The 24,778-nt window shown below is 38.0% G+C and overlaps 2 long non-coding RNA genes across 16 annotated transcripts in view; both read left to right on the top strand.

Moving 5' to 3' along the window:
* LOC134484641 (uncharacterized) overlaps positions 1-24,778 on the top strand; it is a 69,635-nt gene that overhangs the window by 9,292 nt on the left and 35,565 nt on the right. For 10 of the 15 annotated variants that reach the window (XR_010062200.1, XR_010062193.1, XR_010062197.1 and 7 more), the window contains exon 2: positions 23,784-24,355. The exons of 1 other annotated variant lie outside the window; for it this stretch is intronic. This is a non-coding gene — a long non-coding RNA (uncharacterized LOC134484641). Of the gene's footprint in view, positions 1-13,432; positions 13,535-18,013; positions 18,131-23,783; positions 24,356-24,778 lie in introns of those variants that run through there. 4 more of the 15 variants (XR_010062188.1, XR_010062187.1, XR_010062189.1 and 1 more) reach the window with 4 other exon arrangements.
* Positions 609-4,342, top strand: LOC134484643 (uncharacterized). The gene is made up of 2 exons (XR_010062209.1): positions 609-2,544; positions 4,238-4,342. It is a non-coding gene; the product is annotated as an uncharacterized LOC134484643 (long non-coding RNA).

Here is a 24,778-nt window from a genome sequence, read left to right on the forward strand (position 1 = left end):
TCATGCAGACTCCATATCGATACAATGTACAGAGAAGATAAAACATACCCTTCCTCCTCAGGGGACTCTATGTCATTCTGTCCTGAAAAGAGGGGCTCCAAAATTTTCCACATGTACATCAGAGATGCTAGAATTTCCCAAAACTGAGCATGATTCTCTGAGTAGTACTCTATCTCAAAAAGAGACTGCAGGACAAGAAACATCTACAAAAGGAATTCTACCCACAGCCACATATTTAGAAATGGCTTGTGGACACAACACGTGTACAAAGGATGTTCTAGGACATATTGCATATGTAGAGAAAGTTATGGATCCAACCATATATGAACGAGGAGTAGGGGAACATGATATGCAAACACCAGTGTCTGTAGCATCCTTGACATCTGAGGAAAGGGATTCCTTGGATTTCATTTGTGGAAAGAATGGATATGACCTCCGCAAACTTCACAGATGACTATAGGAACTTCTTAATCTCCTCAAGATCAGCCATCTTCCCCAACTACAGAAGATGCTACACAGTCTTCCAAATATGCACAAAGGGTTTCCAGTCCTTCTTTATACCCACAAACTGACCCAGAACACCTGCCAAATACCTAAAAGCCTTTCAATTTTACCTTATCTCCTGAAGGGGCCTTGGAACCTGTTTTGCCTATCAAGCAGGGTAGGGACCCTGACATTTCAATACTTCAATATGAAAGTCTCTTTCCATTTTTCCTGCAGAGGGAATTTTTCTTGGAACTTACACAGTTACACAACGATGTCTAGAACCTCCTTATCTGCACATGAGTGTCTCAGACCTCTCACATATGCCACTGTTTCTCTAGGAGAGGTCACATCTCAGAAAACAACATGGACTATTGTATTTGGTTATCTAATCCCATTTGATATCAGTACTACACTATCTAGCTTCCAGTTTTCCCATAGCCAGAACTGAGGGTTTAGGATGTTTTACCAAGATTCTTTCTTAAAACCAAATGTAAGATACCAGATGATGGGCAGGAAGAAGAATGGCTTGAGGACCAGTTCTACGTCTACTTCAATAGGTTCATAAAAACAGGACGGAATCTATTTGCATTGTCATTTCTTAATTCTACATTCTTCACATAGTTCGGCAAAATCCATGTAAACATTCCACTTGACAAAATAGGTGTAAGAGCCACCAAAATTATATTTGTACTCATCAGCCATCCAAACTAGATAAGATTGATGAAGGTAAGAAGTTCATTCTGCAAGGAACCAGGTATAAATATTTACTGAGAGATACAGATACAGCCTGTCAAATACAAAAGTGAATGCTGGGACATACCAGTTAACTGAAAACAGACCTCTTGTTGGTAAATTTTGAAAAAGGATTCAAAGAGCTGAAGGTGCTTTCAACCCGAGAAGAATAACAATGCCAGTGACCAGCGCTTTCTCATAATAGACAGATTTACAAAGAAAGTACATGGACTAACCTATGGCTCCAAATGCATATGTGGCAGAAAATGGCCTTTTTGGGCAATATTGGAAAGAGAAGCTCTTGTATTCCCTACTTTGTCTCCCAGTTCAAGGGAATGCATTGCGGCAGAAAGGCTGGATTGAAAAGAAGGAAATGGAACGGGTAGGAACCTTATGGGCAGGAAACTGGGAAAGGAAATAATATTTTAAAAGTAAATATAGAAACATCCAGTTATAAAACAATAAATTTTGGTAAAAAATAAAAAAAAGAATGATATGAAAGAAAGAAAGCTGCCAAGTAAAAAGACATCTTGACACAGAAATCTGAAGTGTTATTCAGAGTAATACTAGTGGAAAGACTGAGATGATGAAGTCTCAACTACAAATACTTCTCTATCCCAGATATCAGTGTGAGAGACAAACTGTACTATAGGTATCCAAAGCGTGGAGGAGTTTATTCAGAACTAGGGATACAATACTTGTTTTTCCCTTCTTCCTTAGGACCTTTTCTTCTTGAAAAAAAGAGTAAGGGTCATGAGTTCTCAGGAAAACAACTGTGCCCTTCACAACACTTGGCTTTTGGTATAAAGAAATTAATGATATAAACTCTCTTATTTCAAGGAACCATAAGAACAGAGAAGTCCAGATAAGAACAGAGACGTGCAAATGCTTCTGAGAGTCTCCCAGCTCCTGATTCCCTTATGTGGAAGACTCAGATCAATGCTATCTCTTCAGCGATATCACTCAAACCCTACAAAGGACTCACTGAACTTTCCAAAGGACCACATATTTCTTCCTTGTTTTTTATACCAGGAAAGAAGATCAGCTTTTTTCTCCCTATTTCTATTCTCTTCATCGTCTTTGTTATCACTCCCAAATGTGCTCTGAAGTAGAGGCCTATTAGTAAACCCTAGAAGTACTGAAAGAATATCTCAGAGGAAGTTGCAGTCACAACAACACTTGTGACATCACAGAAGAATCTAGTGCTCTCCAGGTTAGAAGAGAGTTTTCAGGGAATGCCTAACAATGATGTCACTGAAAACTGTCATGGCCTACCTGATGAACACCTTTCCTTACATTGACCAGATTCAAGTTTGCACTTTATAGGTATGTCTCCTATGACACAGTGGAAACCTTTATATACACCTTCTCTCTAAAGCTAGAGAATTCTCTGTGCTTGACTAGTGGTTACATGCTGTGGGGCGTGGCATGGGTGAAAACGATTTAGGAACATGGAGTGTAGGAGATGTTCCTAGATAATATTTTTAATCCCCGGTTCATTCCTGTGACACACAGTTAAATTTTCTAGGTTTTCTCTGTATCACAATGACCAGTATTTTCCCTACAGATGTATAATTGAACGAATATTGTATTTCAATTTCTTATTGTAAATTCCTTGTTAGGTGACTTTGTAAATTTTTCTCAGAAATTGATCTCAAAAATTCTGTTTTCAAGTACCATTTTCTGCAATGATATTGTCACAAATGGGGCCCTGATATAGAGTAAGTATAATAGTGTAAATTCTGTGTACCTACTTCAAATGTAATCTCCCAAATTCTTATTTTATCAAAAAATTACCAGACATCAGGAGAACAAAGAAAACATTGACTATTGAATTCTGTTTCTTGTCCCATTTGATATCAGTACTACACTCTCTAGCGTCCAGTGTTCCCATGGCCAGAATTGAGGGTTTAGGATGATTTACCATGATTCTTTCTTCAGGCCAAACGTAAGATACTGGATGATGTGCAGGGAAAAGAATGACCTGAGGACCAGTTAAACGTCTACTTCAGGTTTGGGATTTACCTCAATGGAGAGCGCTTGCCTAGCAAGCGCAAGACCCTCGGTTCCTTCCCCAGCTCTGAATAAAAGAGAAAAAATAAAGTCTACTTCAATAGGTTCATAAAAACAGGGGGAGTCTCTTTGAAATTGTCATTTTTGAATTCTATATTCTTGACCTAGTTGGTCAGAATCCATGTTAACTTTCCAATTAACTTCATAGGTGTAAGAGCCACCAAAAGTATATATGTATACATCAGACCAAAAAAAAAAAAAAACTAGATAAGATTGATGAAGGTAGGAAGTGCATTCTGCAAGGAACTGGATATAGATATTTACTGGAGACACAGATACAGCATGTCAAATACAGAAGTGAATGCTAGTAGCAAACCAGTGAACTGAAAACAGACATGTGGTTAAATTTAAAAAAAAAAGGATTAGAAGAACTGAACGTGCTTTAAACCACATAAGAACAATGATGCCAATGAACCAGAGATTTTTATAACTAGACCAATAATCAGAGAAAGTACATGGAGTAGTCTATGGCTACAAATGCATATGCTGCAGAGGATGGCCTTTTTGGGCAACATTGAAAAGAGAAGCCCTTGTCCCCTCTAATTTGTCTCCCTGTTCAAGGCAATGTCATGCGGCAGAAAGTTTGGTTAGAGAAGAAGGATATGGAACAGGTAGGGATCTTATGCACAGGAAACTGGGAAAGGAAATAATATTTTAAATGTATATATAGAAACATCTAATTAAAAAGCAATAAATTTTGTTTAAATATAAAAAAATGAATGATATAAAAGAAAAGAAAGCTGCAAAGCCATCACAAATATTGACTCAGAAATCTGAAGTGGTAGAGTAATACTAGTGGAATGACTGAGTTATTGAAGTCCCAACTAGAAGCACTTCTCTCTCCCAAATATCAGTGTCAGACACAAAGTGCATGATAGGTATACAAAGCATGTATGTGTTTACCTTTAGTTAGTGACACAATACTTGTTTTTCCCTTCTTCCTTAGGACCTTTTCTTCTTGCGAAAAAGTGTAAAGGTCATGAGTTCTCAGGAAAACAACTGTGCCCTTCACAACACTTGGCTTTTGGAATAAAGAAATAAATGATATAAACCCTTTGACTTCCAGGAACCATAAGAACAGGGAAGTCTACAAGCTTCTAAGAGCCTCACAGTTCCTTATTCCCTTATATAGAAGCTCAGATCAAGGCTATCTCTTCAGCCATCCCACTCAACCCCTACCAAGGGCTCTCTGAGTTTTCCAAAGGACCACATATTTCTTCCTTGTTTTTTTATACCAAGATAGAAGGCCAGCATCCTTCTACCCATTTCCAATCTCTTCATCCTCTTTATTATCACTCCCCAGTTTCTCTGAATTACATGTCAAACAGTAACCACTTTCAAAGTATGTCTCCTGTGACACAGTGGAAAACTTTATGTACTCCATCTGTCTAATTCTAGAGATTTCTCTCTGCTTCACTAGTGGTTTCATGTTCTGAATGGAGAAACTTGTTCAGGGGCTTGGCATGGGTAATAAAGATGTAGGAACATGGAGTGTTGGAGATTCTTCTAGAGAATATTATTATTCTGTATGTCACAGATTTTTTCCTGTGACATACAGTTCAATTTTCTAGGTTTTCTCTGTTTCCCAAAGTCTAGTATTTTCCCTACAGACCTTTTATTGAATGAATATTGTATTTGAATTTCTTATTGTAAATTCCTTGAAAAGCAACTGTAGGCAGCTGCGACGTGCCAGGACTCGAAGTTGGTGCTAGTTTCTGCCTTCCACCCTCCCAATGGTGAGCTCTCCTTTTAGTAAACTATTCCTTATTTGGCTATGCCACCTGGCCTGCCAGATTCTGCATTTTGAAAGCCTATCTGCATGACCCATTTGGCTTGCTAGGATTGGCCAGCACTATCTATTTAAGTTTGGTTTGGGGGTTCCCTGTGGTCAGAAAATTGTATCAACGTTCCTGAGTAAAACTCGTCGAAGAAGATCTTCACTATTCGTGTCTTCCATGCTGGTCGAGGGTGGACACGGCAAGTGGTGACCCGTAAAGGGACCTCCTGATATCAGAACTTCTTGCAGTCGGGGCATCGCTGGAAATTTCCCAAGGTAAGGTGGGACCATAAGGACCGTGGGAAATAAGTGGTTATAAATTCTCAGGGTAGTTAAAAAGTAAGTTCTCGGTAGAAACAAACTGAAATTAGGAAGACGCTTGGTAAATTTAGTCACAGCAGCCTAGAAAGTTTTGATCCTGAGGACCTCACAGTCTCATCCAATTTTTCTGGCTCTTCAAGAGCTGTTTGAGCATAAGGAACTAAAAATAAAAAGGAGCACATAGAGAGATTTTTGTGTGAATGCCATGTCTTTGCTCCCTGGTTCTCAGACTCTGGTAACCTTACTGTGGCAAGTTGGGAAAAAATAGGGAAAGACCTTGATTTTGCATTGGAACAGGGGACTCTAAGACCTGGGGTCCATCCAGTGTGGCATTTACTGCATAGTTGTCCTGAGGATCAAAAATGTTGTCAGGCAACTATAGAGAAGGGGAAAGCTGCCCATGAAATGCTTCAAGAGGAAAGTACAGAAAACCAGGGAAGTACAAAGGAGACAGACTCAGAAAAGACAGATATAGAGGAAGAAACAGACGAAACAGATTAAGAAGAAGAAAAGGAAAAAGTCTAAAATGGTGGACGAAATCCGTAGGAGGGTCCCCTCAGCTCCTCCTCCCTGCAAAGTTGTAGAGGGAGAAAATAAAGTTTCAGGTGCAGGGGGTCCTCCTGTGGTTAACAACGGCACTGTACATGTGCAGGGTTTTCACCCGGCATCAATTGGCTAGTAATATGCTAATGAGGGAGCAGCACAATGCTAATGAGGTAATTCATGCTCCACCAATCCCTGAAGGACAATTAGCATAGCCTCTGCTGCTGTCTATATAAGGTGAGCACTCTTGCTGCTTGAGGTCCCACTGTCCCTGTTCAAGAGAGCTGTACAATAAAGGCTTGTTCACAGAGGAATCCTGTTGCCACGGCTTCTTCTTGCGAGACATTGGGCATGCAACAAACAGGTAGTCCATTCTGCCCAGAAGTGTGGGAGCCAGTCCGCACAGAAGTGAATCTGGCCTATCCTGTTTATGTGGATGCTAATCAACAAAGGTATCATGAGCCTTTAGACTTTAAGGTGATCAAGTCCCTGAAGGAATCAGTAACACTTATGGCATTATGGCCTCATTTACCATAGCTTAGGTTGAGGTCTGACACAGATTTTGCATGACTCCTAGTGATTGGATTAAACTTACTAGGGCCTGTCTTAGACTGGGACAGTATTTGTATTGGAGAACTTGTCTTATTGAGTTTCCCAATGAACACGCTGACTCTAACTTGGCAGCAGGGCGAGGGGCATCCAGTCTGTCTGGGATAGAGATATGCTGCTGGGTCAGGGACGCTTTGCCAATGCTCAGACAGGGTATCCAGGACAGGTTTACCAGCAGATTAAGAAGTTACAACAAAGGCATGGAAATCCTTACCTAATAAGGGAGAAGTGAGTGGAAACCTAATCAAGATCCTTCAACGACCTATGGAGCCATTCTCTGACTTTGTAGCCTGATTAGTGGAAGCAGCGGGGAGAGTCTTTGGCGACCCCGATACGGCTATGGCGTTGATTAAACAGTTGGCCTATGAACAGTGCACAAAGGAATGTCGAGCTGCTATCATTCCTTACAAGAATAAGGGACTTGAAGCTTGGATGAAGGTCTGTAGAGAAATAGGGGGACCTTTGTCTAATGCTGGACTTGTGGATGCTGTTATGCAGAAGACGCAGAGAAAAGGAGGAAGTTCAGGAGTGTGTGTTAAGTGTGATCAACAGGTGCACCTAAAAAGGCAATGTTGAGAAAGGAGAAGTCTATTCAGTACAGGAATTGGCCAACGCCCAAGGCAACAAGGTCTGTGCCACAAGTCCAAAAAGGGGAACCATTGGGCTCATGAGTGCCACTCGGGCAGCCTCTTAGCTCGGGTTTTGGTGGAGCAGGTCCAAAAAATGGACAGCCGGTTCCAGGACACCAGGACCTACAAATATATGGGCCAGTGGAGAATCAGGACGTATAAGAGAGTCACGAGATATGGCCGTCCCTTCGCCATCCGAGAGGACAAGGTGAGCCACTAAGTGCTCCACAGGACTGGACCTCTGCTCCACCAGCAGACCTGTACTAACGCCTTGAATGGGGGTCTAGTTGATAGAATCTGATTTTAAAGGACCCCTTGAACCTGGGCCAGTAGGGTTACTTATAGGGAGATCATCTACATATTTAAAAGGACTACATGTCCATCCAGGAGTTATTTACCCAGATTAAACTGGGGTAGTCAAGATCATGGTAGAATCACTGAAAGGTATTGGTACCATTTCCCCTGGGGACAGAATACCCCAAATATTACTTTTGCCTAGACTTCATGAAAGATTTGTAGCCCACTCTAGAGGGAGAGGAGAGAATGGTTTCCGTTCCACAGTCCCCGACCTTACATTTTTAGCCTTGGGTTTAAACCAATGCCCAGTAATGGAGCTAAGGGTAGATGGTAAAAGGATCCTAGGAGTGTTGGATAAAGGGGCCGATAGAAGTATAATAGCTAAGAAAGATTGGCCCTCTGGAAGACCAGTACAGGCCTCATCTCAAACATTACAAGGTCTCCATTAGACAAAAGCTCCTGATATGAGGGCAAGACAACTGAGTTGGAGAGATCAGGAAGGGCATTCAGGAGTTATGCAACCCTATGGGTTGGATTTGCCCATTTCCCTTTGGGGGAGATATTTCCTGAAAGATATGGGTTTCAAATTGACCACTGAGTATTCTGAAACTTCACTAAAGATTATGAAACATATGGGCTATTTTCCTGGTAATGGAATAGGGAAACACCTGCAGGGTACGACTAACCCTATAACTGCCCAACAGAGAGAAAGGAATCAGGTCCTGGGTTTTTCCATGGGGCCGCTGAAGAAGGGTTCCCATTACCTGGAAAACAGTGGAGCCGGTTTGGGTTCCTTAGTGGCTGCTTTCTTCTGAGAAGTTTGCTACAACTAAAGCTGCCTGCCAAGCTTATAAAACCATCAGTATTACCTTGGAATACCCCAATTTTTGTGTTTAAAAAGAAGTCAGGGAAATGGAGACTGTTGCATGATTTACGAGTTATTAATGAACAGATGCAAATCATGGGCCCCAGTGCAACTCGGGCTTCCTCTTTTATCCTCTCTGCCAGACTGTTGGCCTGTTGTAGTGATTGATATAAAAGATTGCTTTTTCTCCATACCTCTTTTTCCAAGAGATAGTGAAAGATTTGCTTTTACTGTTCCATCATGCTATCATGAAGAACTTGATCAACGACTACAATGGGCAGTTTTACCACAGGGTATGGCCAATAGCCCTTCTGTGTGTCAACTTTCTGTGGGCAATGCCATTTCCCCAATAAGACAGAAGTTTCCTGCACCCAATTTTACAGATGATATCCTTTTAACTGCAAAGTATGAAGAGATTTTAGGTTTAGTATATGGAAATTTAGTTAAATTGCTAGAAGGTAGGGGATTTGATTACTGCCCCAGAAAAGGTACAAAAGGGCAATTTTGTAAATTATTTAAGAACAAAACTAAGTCCTTATACCCTTATCCCCCAGAAAGTTGAATTGAGGAAAGATAATCTTAGGACTCTTAATGATTTTGAAAAATTACTAGGAGATATTAATTGGGTCAGATGTCATTTAAAATTACCAAATTATGAATTAAAACCATTGTATAACACTTTAGTTGTGGATTCGGCCTTGTAGTCTCCTAGACAATTGACTGATGAAGCAAAGGAAGCTTTAGAGAAGGTTGAAAAAGGATTACAAGTCACAATTTTACATCGATGGAAGGAGGGTGCAGACATTGTGCTATGCATTCTAGCCACCCACAGGCAGCACACAGGATTGCTGTGGCAAGATGGCCCTCTGCTTTGGGTTTATCCCAAGGCTTCTCCAGCTAGATCAGTAGAGTATTATCGTACAGCAGTTGCATGATTAGCCCTGAATGCGATCCAACATTGCGTACAATAATTTGTTGTTTCCCCAAACTCAATCATCGTGCCCTATACAGGTCAGCAGATGAAGATCTTGTGTGGCACTGTGGATGATTGGGCTATATCATGCTGTGGATTCCATCGAGAGATAGATAATCATTATCCAAAACACTCTTTGCTATCCTTCTTTAAAGAACATCCCGTGATCTTTCAGTGTTCCTATATAGGGGGCACCAAACATTTTTACAAATGGATCCAAAATTGGCTGTGGAGCTTATGTGATTAACCATCAAGAGACAATTTTGTGCCAATATCAACCCAGCTCTCCACAAATAATTGAATTCAAGATTGTGCAGGAAGTGTATAAAATTGTTCCTTTGCCTTTAATTTGCTCTCTCATTCATCATATATGTTAATGCAGTTAAGATATTAGAAGTGGCTGGCCCTATTAAAATTAGCAGCATGGTATGCCAGCTGCTGAGGGAACTTCAGGAATTGATCAGAGAAAGAGGTCACAAGTTTTTTGTCCAAAATATTAGAGCTCATAAAGGTTTGCCTGCTCCTCTCAGTGAGTGAAATGATCTTGTGCATAGATGTACCCGAATGGAGTTCATATTCTTAAACTCATCATTGGATGAAGCCCAACAGTTTCATAAACAATTTAATGTGCTTACTAAGATCTAAGAGCAGAAATTTCACTTGTCTTGAGCAGATGCTTGACAGATAGTTTTAGGATGTCAACAGTGTATCACTTTTCACCATCCCCATAATGTAGGGATTAATCCTAGAGGACTCTTGCCCCTAAAGCTTTGGCAAATGGATGTAACTCACATACCTGGATTTGGGAGCCTAAAATACATTCATGTTTCTGTGGATACTTGTTGAGGAGTCATTCATGCTACCCCTATGAGTGGAGAAAATGCACCCAATGTTGTTGGACACTACCTCTAAGCCTGGGCTGCTTGGGGAAAACCTCAACACTTAAAAACTGATCGTGGCCCAGCATAAACTGCCAAATCTTTCAAATCCTTTTATAAACAGATGAATGTGCCATGACCTGCCTTATAATCCCCAACGTCAATGTGTTCTTGAGGAAGCACATCGTACCTTGAAGGAATGCATAATTAAACAAAAAAGGGGAATAGGCCATGGTAGAAGCCCCAAGGAACAGATATCCTTAGCCCCTTTTATTCTTAATTTTTTTTTTTAAATTTTGAATGATGATGGCCTTTCTGCTGCTGACCGACATCAGTGTCGGGTGGGCACGTTGAAAGTTATGTGAAATGGAAAGATGTGATCACTGGCTTATAGCATGGACCAGATCCAATGTTGGCATGGGCAAGAGGGTCTGTTTGTGTGTTTCCTCCGGATCTGCAAGATCCTTTGTAGGTCCCTGAAAGATTGACCAGGAGGTGCTACAAGAATGATGATCCTGCTGTTGCTGACACTTCTCGGTGTGACCCAAATGCTGGTTCAAACAGAGCCCTGGTGGGGGATACTACCGGAGTTCCCAAGACTCATGCCGATACGTCATGACTTTTAAGCCCACTCCTCTAATTTGGGTAAACAGTTGTCACGTTATCTTCAAGGCAATTGGGCAGGAGAATTCGACTCCTAAATGGATCAGCTACATGTAGCCATCCTGAAGATGAACTCCACACATGCAGATGCTAGACTGGCTACAAGATTGTCATCTTGGATTGCTAATGCTATGAATCATCTGAGGGTATGGGTGGGTATGGAAACCCTAGCTGGACTCTTGCTGCTGGTCTCCCTAGTGTGCCTGTGGTGTCTATTTTAGAATGAGGTTTGTTCAGAGGTGGCACACAGTTTGCAGCCATTGAAGCAGGACAGTCCCCTCAAGCCTGTCTTAGGGTCATTCAGAGACCTTGTTGTACCTCACGCCTGAGTATGTGTGAGTGACTGTGCACAGTGATGGGCAACCTAACTTCTATCTATGGCAGGGAAACTTGTGGGAGACGAGTTGTCCTAAGACTGGTTTAATGAAGAGATGATCCTAAGACACGTGGTTGGGGTGGGTCACCATGCTCAGTGGTGCCTTTGCCTGCTCGGTTAATTAAATAAAAGGGGGAACTATAGGCAGCGGTGTTTGGTCCACCTCAAACATGGCACTGGTTTCTACCTTCCACCCTCCCAATGGTGCGCTCTCCTTGTAGTAAGCAGGTCCTTATTTGTCTATGCCTGCCTGGTTTGCTAGCTTCTGCATAGTGACAGCCTACCTGCATGGCCCACGTTGCTTGCTGGGACTGGCCAGCACTAGCTATTTAAGTGTGCTCCGGGGATTCCCTGGTGTCTGAAAATTGTATCAAGGTTCCTGAGTAAAACTGCTTGAAGAAGATCTTCATTGGTCATGTCTTCCTTGTTAGTCGAGGTTGGGCATGATAAGGGAATTTGTAAATATTCCTCCATGTGTACTCAAAAATATTGTTTTCAAATTCCATTCTCTGCAATGATTTTGGTCACAAAGGGGACCCAGGTAATGAGTGAGTATAACATTGTAAATATGGTCTACCTATTTCAAATGATGAATTCCCAAATCCTTATTTTATAAAAAAATTACCAGACATCAGGAAAGCAAAGGACAACATGGACTAATGAATTTGGCTTCTTGTCCCATTTGATATCAGTACTACACTATTGAGCTTCCAGAATTCCTATGGCCAGACTTGAGGTTTTAGGATGTTTTAACATGATTCTATCTTAAGGCAAAACATAAGATACCAGATGATGGGCAGGGAGAAGAATGGCTTGAGGAACAGTTAAACATTTACTTAAATAGGTTTATAAAAACAGGAAGGAATATTTTTGAAATGGTCATTTGTGAATTCTATGTTCTTGACATAGGTGAGCAGAATCCATGTTAACATTCCACTTAAACACTTAGGTGTTGGAGCCATCAAAAATATATATGTACACATCAGTCAAAAAAACTAGATATGATTGACGAAAGTAAGAAGTGCATTCTTCCAGGAACCAGATATAAATATTTCTTGAGACACAGATATAGCATGTCAAATACATAAGTGAATGCTAGTAGTAAACCAGTGAACTGAATATGGACCTCTTTTTGGTAAATTTTGAATAAAGATAGAGGAGCTGAGGGTGTTTTCAAACCCATACTAACAACAATGCCAATGACCAGAGCTTTCTCGTACTAGCCCAACATACAAAAAAAGTATAAGAACTGACCTATGGCTCCAAATGCATATGTGGCTGAGGATGGCCTTTTTGGGCAACATTGGAAAGAGAGGCCTTGTCCTCCACAGTGTGTCTCCCAGTTCAAAGGAATTTCATGCGACAGAAAGGTTGGTTAGAGAAGAAGGTAATGGAATGGGTAGGGATCTTATGGACAGGAAATTGAGAAAGGAAAAATTTTAAATGTATATGTAGAAACATCTACTTAAAGAAGAAAAAATTGCTAAAATATAAAAAAAATGAATGATATAAAAGAAAAGAAAGCTGCCAAGCAATCTCACATATTGACTCAGAAATCTGAAGTGATAGAGTAATACTAGTGGAAAGTCTGAGATGATGAAGTTTCAACTAGAAGCACTTGTTTCTCCCAAATATCAGTGTCAGACACAAACTGCACTATAGATATCCAAAGCATGGAGGAGTTTACTCGGAGCTAGGGACACAATAGTTGTTTTTTACTTCTTCCTTAGGACTTTTTCTTCTTGACAAAAAGAGTAAAGGTCATGACCTCTCAGGAAAACAACTGTGTCCTTCACAACACTTGGCTTTTGGAAGTAAGAAATGAATGATATGAATTCTCCAGGAACCATAAGAACAGGGAAGTCCAGATGCTTCTGAGAGTCTCCCAACTTCTGATTCCCTTATGTGGTAGGTTCAGATCAAGGCTATCCCTTCATCGATAGCACTCAACCCCTACCTATAAATGTCTCACTGAGCTTTCCATAGGACCATATATTTATTCCTTGTTTTTTATACCAAGACAGAGGGCCAGCTTCTTTCTCCCTAATTCTGATCTCTTCATCCTCTTTGTTATCACTCCCCAATTTGCTCTGAGTTAGAGGCCAATTAGTAAACCCTAGAGTTACTAAAGGAATATCTAAGAGGCAGTTGCAGTCAGGACAACACTTGTGACATCATAGAAGAAGATAATGTTCTACAGGTTAGAAGAGAGTTTTCAGGGAGGCCTAATGATGATGTCACTGAGAACTGCCATGGCCTACCTGCTGAAGACCCTTCCTTATACTGACCAGATTCGAGTTTGCACTTTCCAGGTATGTTTCCTCTGACACAGTGGAACCTTTATGTACTCCATCTCTCTAAAGGTAGAGATTTCTCTCTGCTTCACTAGTGGTTACATGTTCTGAATGCAGAAAGTTATTAAGGGGCATGGCATGGGTAAAAAAGATTTAGGAAAATGGAGTGTAGGAGATTCTTCTAGATAATATTTTTATTCTATATGTCACAGGTTCATTCTTGTGACATACAGTTCAATATTCGAGGGTTTCTCCGTTTCTCAAAGGTCAGTATTTACCTACAGACCTTGAATAGAATGAATATTGTATTTCAATTTCTTACTGTATATTGCTTTGTAAGGGACTTTGTAAATATTCTTCAATGTGTACTCAAAAATTTTGTTGGCCAATTCCATTTTCTTCAATGAATTTGGTCACAAGTGACTCCAGCTATACAGTGATTATAAAAGTGTAAATACTGTAAACCTACTACAAATGATAAACTCCCAAATCCTTATTTTATCAAAAAATTTCCAGACATCAGGAAAGCAAAGCACATCTTTCACTGTTGAATTCAGTTCTCTAGTCCCATTTGATATCAGTACTAGACTACATAGCTTCCAGTTTTTCCATGGGCAGGCTTGAGGGTTTAGGATGTTTCACCACAATTCTTTCTTCAGGCCAATCCTAAGATATTGGATGATGTGAAGGGAGAAACATGGCTTGAGGAACAGTAAATTATCTACTACAATAGGTAAACACAAAGAGGACTATTTGAAACTGTCATTTGTGAATTCTAGATTCTTGACAAAGTTGGGAAGAACCCATGTTAACTTTCCCCTTAACCACATAGGTGTAGGAGCCACCAAAATCATATATATATATATATATATATATATATATATATATATATATATATATATATACACATCAGCCAACCTAACTAGATAAGATAGGTGAAGGTAAGAATTGCATTCTGCCAGGAATCGGAAAAAGATATTTCCTGAGAGACAATGATACAGCATGTGAAATACAGAAGTGAATGCTAGTAAATACCAGTGAACAAAAAACGGACCTGTTATTGGTAAACTTAAAAAAGGATTAGAAGAGCTTAAGGTACTTTCAACCCCATAAGAACAACAATGTGAATGAACCAGGGCTTTCTCTTACTGTACGAAAACACAAAGAAAGTACATGGACTGAGGAATGGCTCCAAATTCATATGTGGTAATGGATGTAATTTTTGATCAACATTGGAAAGGGAAGCCCTTGTCCTCCCTTGTACATCTTTCAGTTGAAGGGAATGTCACGCGGGAGAAAGGCTGGTTAGAGAAAAAGGAAATGGGAATGTGTAGGGATCTTATGCTCAGGAAACTCGGAAAGGAAATAATAATTGAAATTTAAATATAGAAACATCCAGTTAAAAAAACAATAAAATTTTCTAAAAAATAAAATAGAAAGATATAAAAGAAAGTAAAATCTGTCAAGTAATCACTCATATTGACTCGTAAATCTGAAGTGGCAGAGTAATACTAGTGGAAAGACTGAGATGATGAAGTCACAACTAGAAGCACTTCTGTCACGTTAATATTAGTGTCAGACAAAAAAATCACTATAGGTATCCAAAGCATGTTGTTTACTCTGAGATAGCAACACAATATTTGTACTTCCCCTCTTCGTTAGTACCTTTCTTCTTGACAAAAACAGTAAAGGTCATGAGCTCAGGAAAACAATTGTGCTCTTCACAATACTTGGGTTTTGTAATAAAGAAATGAATGATATAAACTATTTGAATTTTAGGAACCATAAGAACAGGGAAGTTCAGATGCTTCTAAGAGACTTGCAGCTCTTGATTCCCATATGTGGAAGGCTCAGAAAAAGGCTATCTCTTTAGCGATCCCACACAAATCCTACCTTGGACTCACTGAGCTTTCCAAGGACCGCATATGCCTTTCTTTTTTTTTTTTTTAAACAAGACAGAAAGCCAGCTTAATCCCCTTCTCATATCTCTTCATCTTCTTTTTTCTCACTCCCAAATGACTGTTTACTCTGAATTAGAGACCAATTAGTAAACCCTAGAGGTAATGAAGGAACATTTGAAGATCAGTTGCAGTCACAGCAATACTTGTGACATCACAGAAGAAGCTTTGGCTCTCAAGGATACCAGAGATTTTTCATGAATGAACTAATGATGATGTCTCTAAGACTTGCCATGGCCTATCTGCTAAAGAGCTTTCCTTACATTGACTAGATTTGAGAGTGCCCTTTCCAGGTATGCCTTCTGTGACACAGTGGAAATGTTTACATACTCCATCTCTCTAAAGCTAGTGACTTGTCTTTGCTTCATTAGTGGTTACATGCTCTGAATGGACAAAGTTATTCAGGGTCTTGGCATGGGTCGATGAGATTTAGGGACAGGAGTGTAGAAGATTCTTCTAGATAATATTTTCATTCTCAGGTTCATTCCTGTGACACAGTTCAATTTTCTTCGTTTTCTATTTTCCCAAAGGCCAGTTATTCCCTACAGACCTTTAATTGAATGCATGTGTATTTCAATTTTTATTGTATATTCCTTGATAGGTGACTTTATACATATTCCTGAATGTGTACTGAAAATTCTCTTTTCCACTTCTATTTTCTTCAATGAATTTCGCAACAAAGGCGCCCAGCTCTAGAGTGATTATAACACTGTAAATTGGGTGTACCTACTTCAAGTGGTAAACACCAAATTACTATTTCATCCTAACATTTCCACATATAAGTAAAGCATAGGACCACATGTAGTATAGAATTTGGTTCTCAGGTCCCTTTTGATCTCGGTTCTTCTGTTCCAGTGTCTCAGGGCTAGATTTGAGGTTTTTGGATGTTTTACCATGATTCTTTCTTGAGGCGAAACATAAGATAGAGAAAGATAGGAAGTGATAAGAATGGCTTCAGGACCAGGGAGACCTCATCTTCAATAGTTTCATAAGAACAGGAGGGAATCTATTTGCCAATGCAATTTGTGGATTCTACATTCTTGACCTAGTTGCACTGAATCCATGTTAAAATTCCCCCTAACTTCATAACTGTTGGAGCCACCAAAAGTATATTCATATATATCATTATATATGTATACATATATATCATTATATATATATATCATACATATATCACACACACACACATATATATATATATATATATATTTACATATATATATATATATATATATATATATATATATATATATATCAGCCACCAAAACTAGATAAGATTTATGAAGCTAAGAAGTGCATTCTACCTGGAACTGGATATAGATATTTCCTGAGAGGCACAGTTAGAGCATGTCTAATACAGAACTGAATGTTAGTGGCAAACCAGTGAACTGAAAACGGACATCATGTTGGTAGATTTTGAGACAGTATTACAATTGTTGAAGGTGCTGTTAACTACAAAAGAACACCATTCTCAATGACCCAGAGCTTTCTGGTACTAAACCAATATTCAAAGAATGAACATAGACAGAAATATGGCTCCAAATGCATATGTGGCAGAGGATTGCTTTGTTGGCACCAATGGAAGGAGAAGTCCTTGGTCCTACCTTGGTTTGTCTCCCAGTTTAAAGGAATGTCAAGGGGCAGAATTATGGTTAGAGAAGAAGGGATTGTGAACAGGTTGTGATCTTATGGGCAAGAAACTGAGAAAGGAAATAATATTTTAAACGTAAATATAGACTATTCCAGTTTAAAAACACTTAAATTGATAAAAAATTAAAAAAAGAAAGAAATAAAAGTAAAGAAAACTTCCAACTAATCACAGTTATTTACTCAGAAATCTAAATTGGTATTCAGAGTAATACTTGTGGTAAGACAAAGATGATGAAGTCTCAACTAGAAGCACTTCTTTCTCCGAGATATCCGTGTCAGACACAAAATGCACTATAGGTATCCAAAGCTTGGAGGAGTTTACTCTGACCTGAGGACCCAATACTTGTCTTTACCTCCTTCCTTAGGACTTTTTCTCCTGGGCAAAAAGAAAAAAGGCCATAGATCTCAGAAAAACAACTGTGCCCTCTCAAAATCTTGGCTTTGTAATTAGGAAATGAATGATATAAAACCTTTGACATCCAGGAACCATAAGAACAGGGAAGTCCAGATGCTTCTGTGAAGCTTCCAGCTCTTGATTTCCATATGTGTAAGTCTCAGATCAAGTCTAACTCTTCAGCGATACCACTCCAACCCTTCCCAGGGCTCTCTGAACTTTTCAAAGTACCACTTATTTTTCATTTTTTTTTTTCATACAAAGACAGGTCAGCTTCTTTCTCCTCATCTCTGATCTCTTTATCCTTTTTGTTCTCACTCCCAAATGGCTGTTTACTCTGAATTAGTGGCCAATTAGCAAACCGGAGAGTTACTGAGGGAATATGTGAGAGGCAGTTCCTGTCAGGACAATAATTGTTACATCACAGAAGAAGCTAGGGCTCTCCTAGTTACAACAAATTTGTCATGGAGGTCCTATTTATGATGTCACTGATATCTGCCATCTCCTACCTGCTAAACAGCTTTCCTTACATTTACCAGATTCGAAGGTGTCCTTTCCAGGTATGTCTCCTGTGACACACTGGAAACCTTTATGTACTCAATCTCTCTTAAGGTAGAGACTTATCTCTGCTTCACTAGTGGTCACATGCTCTGAATGGAGAAAGTTAGCCAGAGGCATGGCTTGGGTCTCTAAGATCTAGGAATATGGAGTGCAGGAGATTCTACTGGATAATAGTTTTATTCCCAGTTCCATTCCTCTGGCCTATAGTTCAATTTCCTCAGATATCTCTCTTTTCTAAAGGCCAATATTTTCCCAACAGACTTTTAATTGAGTGAATATTTTATTACATTTTATTATTGTACATTCCTTGATAGTGGACTTTATATATATTGCTGAATGTGTACTCCAATGTTCTATTATCCTATTCCATTTATTTGCTCTGATTTTGGAAAAAAGGGGGCCCAGTTCTACAGTGAATATAATAGTGTAAATATTCTGTATCTACTTAAATGATAAACTCCTAAATCCTTATTTTATCCAAAAATTACCTGACATTAGTAAAGGAAAGGACGACATAGACTATATAATGTGGTTCTGCAGTGGCATTAGATAGCAGTTCTCTAATATCTACCTTCCAGTGTTTCGATGGCCAGATTTGAGGGTTTTGGATGTTTTACCATGATTATTTATTCAGTCCAAACATAAAGTTCATGACATGGGCTGGGAGAGGAGTGGCTTGAAGTCCAGTGAATCTTCTACTTCAGTAGGTTCATAAGAATAGGAAGGAGTCTATATGGCTTTGTCATTTGTGGATTCTAAAATCTTAACCTAGTAGTGCAGAATCCATGTTAAAAATCCACCAAACACCATAGCTGTACAAGGGACCAAATATATCCTCGTCATTCTGATTGGTGTGCTGTGGAAACTCAGGATTTTTTTTCTTTATTTCCATTTACCTGATGGCAAAGGATGTTGATATTCCTCATTTGAGAATTCATTGTTTAGCTCTACAGACACAGAAACACACACACACACACACACACGCACACACACACACACATTCAGCAACCAGATGTAGATAAGAGTGATGAAGCTAAGGAGTCTATGCTGCCAGTGAACTGAAAATTGACATCTTGTTGGTAGGGTTTGAAAAAGGATTAAAAGAGCTAAAGGTGCTTTCAACACCATAAGAACAACAATGCAAATGCAACAGAGATTTCTGGTAATAAACCAATATTCAAAGACTGTACATGGAAAGAACTATGGCTCCAACTGCATATGTTGCAAAGGATGGCCTTGGGGTCACCAATGGAAGGAGAAGTCATTGGGTTTGACTCCAAGTTCAAGGCAATGTCAGGGGGCAGTAAGGTGGGTTATAGAAGAAGGGGAGCAGAATTGTATTGGCTAATTATGGAAAAGAAACTGGGAAAGGAAATAACATTTGAAATTCAAATGTAGAAATATCCAGTTAAAAAAGCAATAAAATTTTATAAAAAATAAAAACAATGAAAGAAAGAAAAGAAATCTGCCAGCTAATCAAACCTATTGACTCAGAAATCTAAAGAGTCACTGTCAGAGAATGGTATTCAGAGTAATACAAGTGGAAAGACTGAGATGATGAAGTCTCAACTAGAAGCTCTTCTCCTCCAGATATCAGTGTTATAAACAAATTACACAATAGGAATCCAAAGCATGGAGGTGTTTACACTGCTGAGTAGACCATACTTTTCTTTCCTTTGTTTCTTTGAACCTTTTTCTTCAGAGCAAAAAGAGTAAAAGCCACGAGCTCTGAGAAGAACAAATGTGCCCTTCCCAACAACTGGCTTTTGTATTGAAGAAATTGATTACATAAACGCTCTGACTTCCAGGAACCATATCAAGCAGGGAAGTCCAGATGATTCTAAGAAGATCGCAGCACCTGATTCCCATGTGTGGAAGGCTCAGATAAAGGCTACTACTTCTGCAATCCCACTCAATACGTACCCAAGACTCACTGAACTTTCCCATGGACCAGATTTGAGGGTGCCCTTTCCAAGAGTGTCTCCTGTGACATACTGGAAACCTTTACATATTATATATCTTTAAAGCTAGAGATTTCTCTTTGCTTCATTAGTACTTACATGTTCGGAATAGAGAATGTTGGTCAGGGGCTTGGCATGGGTAAAAAAGATCTAGGAACATGGTGTGGAGGAGAATATTCTGGATAATAATTTCACTTCCACGTCCATTCCTGTGACATACAATTCAAGTTCCTAGGTTTTCTCTGTTTCCTAAAGTCCAATATTTTCCCTCCAGACGTTAAATTGAATGAATACTGTATTACATTTTCTTATTGTACATTCTTTGAAAGAGGACTTTATATATATTCCTGAATGTGTACTCAAAAATTCTGTTTTCTAATTTTATAATTATAATTATAAAATTATAATTATAAAAATTATTAATTATAATTTTATATTTTTGTAATGATATTGGCAACAAAGTGGGCCCAGCTAAAGCATGAATATAACAATATAAATATTGTATACCTACTTCTAATGATAATGTCCCAAATCCTTATTTTATACAAAAATTACCAGCCATCAATAAAGCAAAGGAGAACATAGACCCTAGAATACGGTTCTAAATTTCTTTTAGGCTTGAAAAATTTTGCCTAGAAAGTTTTGTAGTTGTATTTGTGTCTTTATCCCTCCACTGGTGTCCTTCCGGGCTACAGGAGTTGGCCTCTTAATGTTCCATATCACCAATGTAAGTCACAGCTTCGGTAAACCCCATTGATTCGTGCGTACCTTCATTATCCCGGACTCTTTCTCTTCCTGGAGATTTCCCCTACCTCCTCATCTCTAAAAGTTCAAGATATCCTTTCCTTCTCCTGACTATCGGGTCATATCTCCTCTCCCTTCCCACACAGGATCCATTTTCCTCTTCCTTCCATCTCCCATCTAGTTCCTTCCCTCAATCGGCCTCCTAGACAATTTTATGCCCATTCTACATGAGACTCAATCATATGCACTTGGGGCATTCTTCTTGTGTATCTTCTTTGTATCTATGAGCTTAGTGGAGAATGTCCTGTAGTTTACGGATAATATTACTTATAATTGAGCAATTTCAAAAACCCTGCTGGATCATATTTTTATATTAGTATTCAACTTTGAAAATGATAATTTAATATGTGTGAATGTCTGGAGGAACAAATTTAAGTAAAAAAAAAACTTAAAACATAGATCAAATCACAGATTTTAAAGGTTGACCTAATAATAAAATTGTCTACTATCATAAAGTTTGATTATATCACAGGCAATTTTTTAAGTGGTACAATAAATTTGGCAGACAAATGATGTTTTTACCAAATAATTATGGATAATTTGACTAAGATCAAATAAGATAAATATATTATTTCCATTTTGATATCACTTGCTGGCACTTTTCCTCAAACATGATGTATATAGCATTAAACATAATGGTATTAGATTTAAATTTTAATATTTATTTTAACCTAACCTATAAAGTAACAGGTTGTCTTATTTTATTCTTGTTGACATTCAACCTCATCCTCGCTTTTTAAGTTCTTTATTCCTTCCTGTCCTATGTCCCTCACCACTTATACTAGTCTCACTTCATTATTCTTACATCTACATCCATATCCCACATGTTCAATATCTTCCATGGCACACTGTTTAAAACCCAACTTTCTAATGTCTGCGACCTATATCAGTTAAATAAACTCAAACCATCCACAGCTTCACATAAATACAAGTATATTAGAAGGAGATTCTATGATCTATATGAGGAAGAACACATGGTATTTGCCTTTCTGAGTCTTTGCTACCTTACTCGGTATATTTTCTAGTTACGTTTATTTTCCTGAAACCATGATAGTTTAGTTTTCCTAGGGCTTAATGAAATACCATTTCGTATATTGTCATATTCTTATGTATCTACATATCAACGAACATTCCTTACTATTCTCAATAAAACAACAATAGATTTTTTTGTGAATAATGATGAGAAAGCTCAGATAGAGAAGTCAAGATTAATTACTGACAAACTAAGAAAAAAATTTTACAGATAAAAATTTGTGGTTATGTTAACTAGATCAGTGTATGCTAAGGTTAATGAAGGTTGTGGTATATATAATGTTTTAATACTAATTAAAATTGTAGAATATTCATACTTTAGAGAATGTTTATAAAATTGTCCATCACTAAGTGATTTTCCACTAATAATTTAATTTTTTTATAAAATATTTTTGTTATATATATATATATATATATATGTATATATATATATTTACCTATTTACCTTAAAAATAAAGAACATTAAGAAGATACTGTCATAAAATTCAATAATAACACCAAAGACCTGTTAAATTAATTGAAAACGGACTAGAAGTTATGGAAAACCTCTTCAGTTAAATTAAGAGAATTAGAAAAGTGATAGCATTTTAATAGAAATGCACGTGTCAAACAATATACTATAAAATCCTGAAACTATACTAAGATGGTTACTATTCATTCCTATGTGCTAAGGATTCATCAATAAGCATGGTATATGAAGAGAAGGCATATATCAGAAAAATTTATTCATGTTTAACATACTAACTTTCTTCATAAAACTCAAGCGGACAATTCTCTTTTTTGTTGCTTAAAAAGTTTGTACAAAGCACGGCTTTTGATTATAACATAATATTTCAAAACTATCATTAAATATGCAAAGATCTTAACACAAAACCCAGTGTTTTCAGAGCAACCATACAAACTTAAGAAGAAAAGAAAACATTTTTAAGTACATAAATATGCGTAATGAAGTCCCCACCTTACCAGTAACAGACGTGTCAAATTTATTGATCTATATATTACCTAGAATACTCTATCCCAGTTCATTGTTCCTTAGCATATGTTTTTCCTCATCTTTCTCTGTTTCTTATCTTCTGAAAGCAGGTGGTATTTCTCATAAAATTAGTTCAAATCATAAAATCTTCACTCAACAAAAAGAAAGTGTTTACATTAGAGGAAAACCAATTAAAGGTTCTCATTTTTTATTGTGCAAAATTTTATATTTGATTTTGTATGCTTAATATGCTTCTACACCTTAGTGATGACCTTTCAAGATTGGCCTGAAATCCAACATTCTTAATTCACAATGTAAAAGCCCTTTAGCTAATCACAGAAAAGCCTTCAAAGTGTATTTACATAGGTTTATTTAATAAAAATTCAACTTATAGTTTAAGGGGAATAGTGATGTAAAGCACCTTTTCTTACATTTTCGGTGCCTTCAGATTATTTTATAGCTAAGTCATTTCATTAGAATGAAGAAAAAATTATTAACATCTTACTAAAATAAAATGAGAATTTTTTTCTTTGTATAATACGGAACTTATTCTTGAACATTTTTTTGACAGTGTTTCTTTTATATCCCTGGCAGTACCAGAAAACTCTCTCTCTCTCTCTCTCACCTTTTCTCTCTTTCTCTCTCTGTAGACCAAGCTGGCCTTGAACTTAGAGTTCTGCCTGCTTCTGCTCCCTAGTACTAAGATTAAAGGCCTGTGCAACCACACCACGTGCTTTTCTACATCTTTAACAAGCTCTTTTCTGATTATATTCCAAATCTTATGAAGTTAGTTCCCTAAAGTACCTAGAAGAAATCCAATACCAAAAATATATTTTGCATATCTAAGTCCCTCTTCCCAAGTTCCTCCTTGATCTAGTCTCCTAGCAAGCTCTCTGAAGGAACTGAAAACAATAAATGTTTGCTTTCATTACAGGAATAAAGAAAAGGACTGTTTACTGCACAATCTCATGATATCACAGAACAATTCTTCCAACACTACAAAGTGAAATCTCATAAAAAGATGGGTACCCGAAGCCACAGAATGTTCCACAAATGAAAAGCAAACCTTCCCATCCTTTTGCTAACCTTATGCTGTGTTACGATGCAAGGCTTTCAAGAAGAACACAGATCAGATATCAGCTCCTGCTTCTTCCTTTAGGGGTGCCCTTGTGGTGAATAAACTTTACAAGCAGAAAAAAAAGAAAAAGTAAAGAAGTTCTTTTCTTGTTGAGGAGAGTTTTCTCTGTCATGGGGTTTTTGTTATTTCAAATGAATTTTCAAATTGCTCTTTCTAACTCTATGAAGCAGTGAGTTGGAATTGTGATAGCGATTGCCTTGAATATGTTGATTGCTTTTGCCAAGTTTGCCATTTTTGTAATATTAACTCTACCAATCCATAAGCATGGAAAATCTTTCCATCTGAGATTTTCTTCATTTTTTTTTCTTCACAGAGTTGAAGTTCTTGTCATAAAGACCTTTTACTTGCTTGGTTAGAGTCACACTGAGGTATTTTTTATTATTTGTGACTAATGTGAAAATTGTCATATCCCTAATTTCTTCTCAACCTGTTTATCCTTGAAGTAGAGGAAGCGTAATGATTTGTTTGAGTTAATTTTATATCCAGCCATTTTACAGAAGTTGTTTATTGGCTGAAGGAGTTCTCTGGTTGAATTTTTGGGGTCACTAAAATATACTATCATATCATATACAAATCATGATATTTTGACTTCTTGAATTCCCTTTATCTCCTTTGGTTGTCTAATTTCTGTGAATAAGATTTCTAGTGCTATATTAAAGAAGTAAGTGGAGATTGGGCAACCTTTTCTATTCCCAGATATTTGTTGAATTGCTTCAAGGTTCTCTCCATTTATGTTGATGTTGGGTACTCTTTTTGTAATATTGTTTTTACTAAGTTTATGTATGGACCTT

Source organism: Rattus norvegicus (assembly GCF_036323735.1).
Source record: "Rattus norvegicus strain BN/NHsdMcwi chromosome Y unlocalized genomic scaffold, GRCr8 chrY_unlocalized_21, whole genome shotgun sequence".
NCBI classification, from domain to species: Eukaryota; Metazoa; Chordata; class Mammalia; order Rodentia; family Muridae; genus Rattus; species Rattus norvegicus.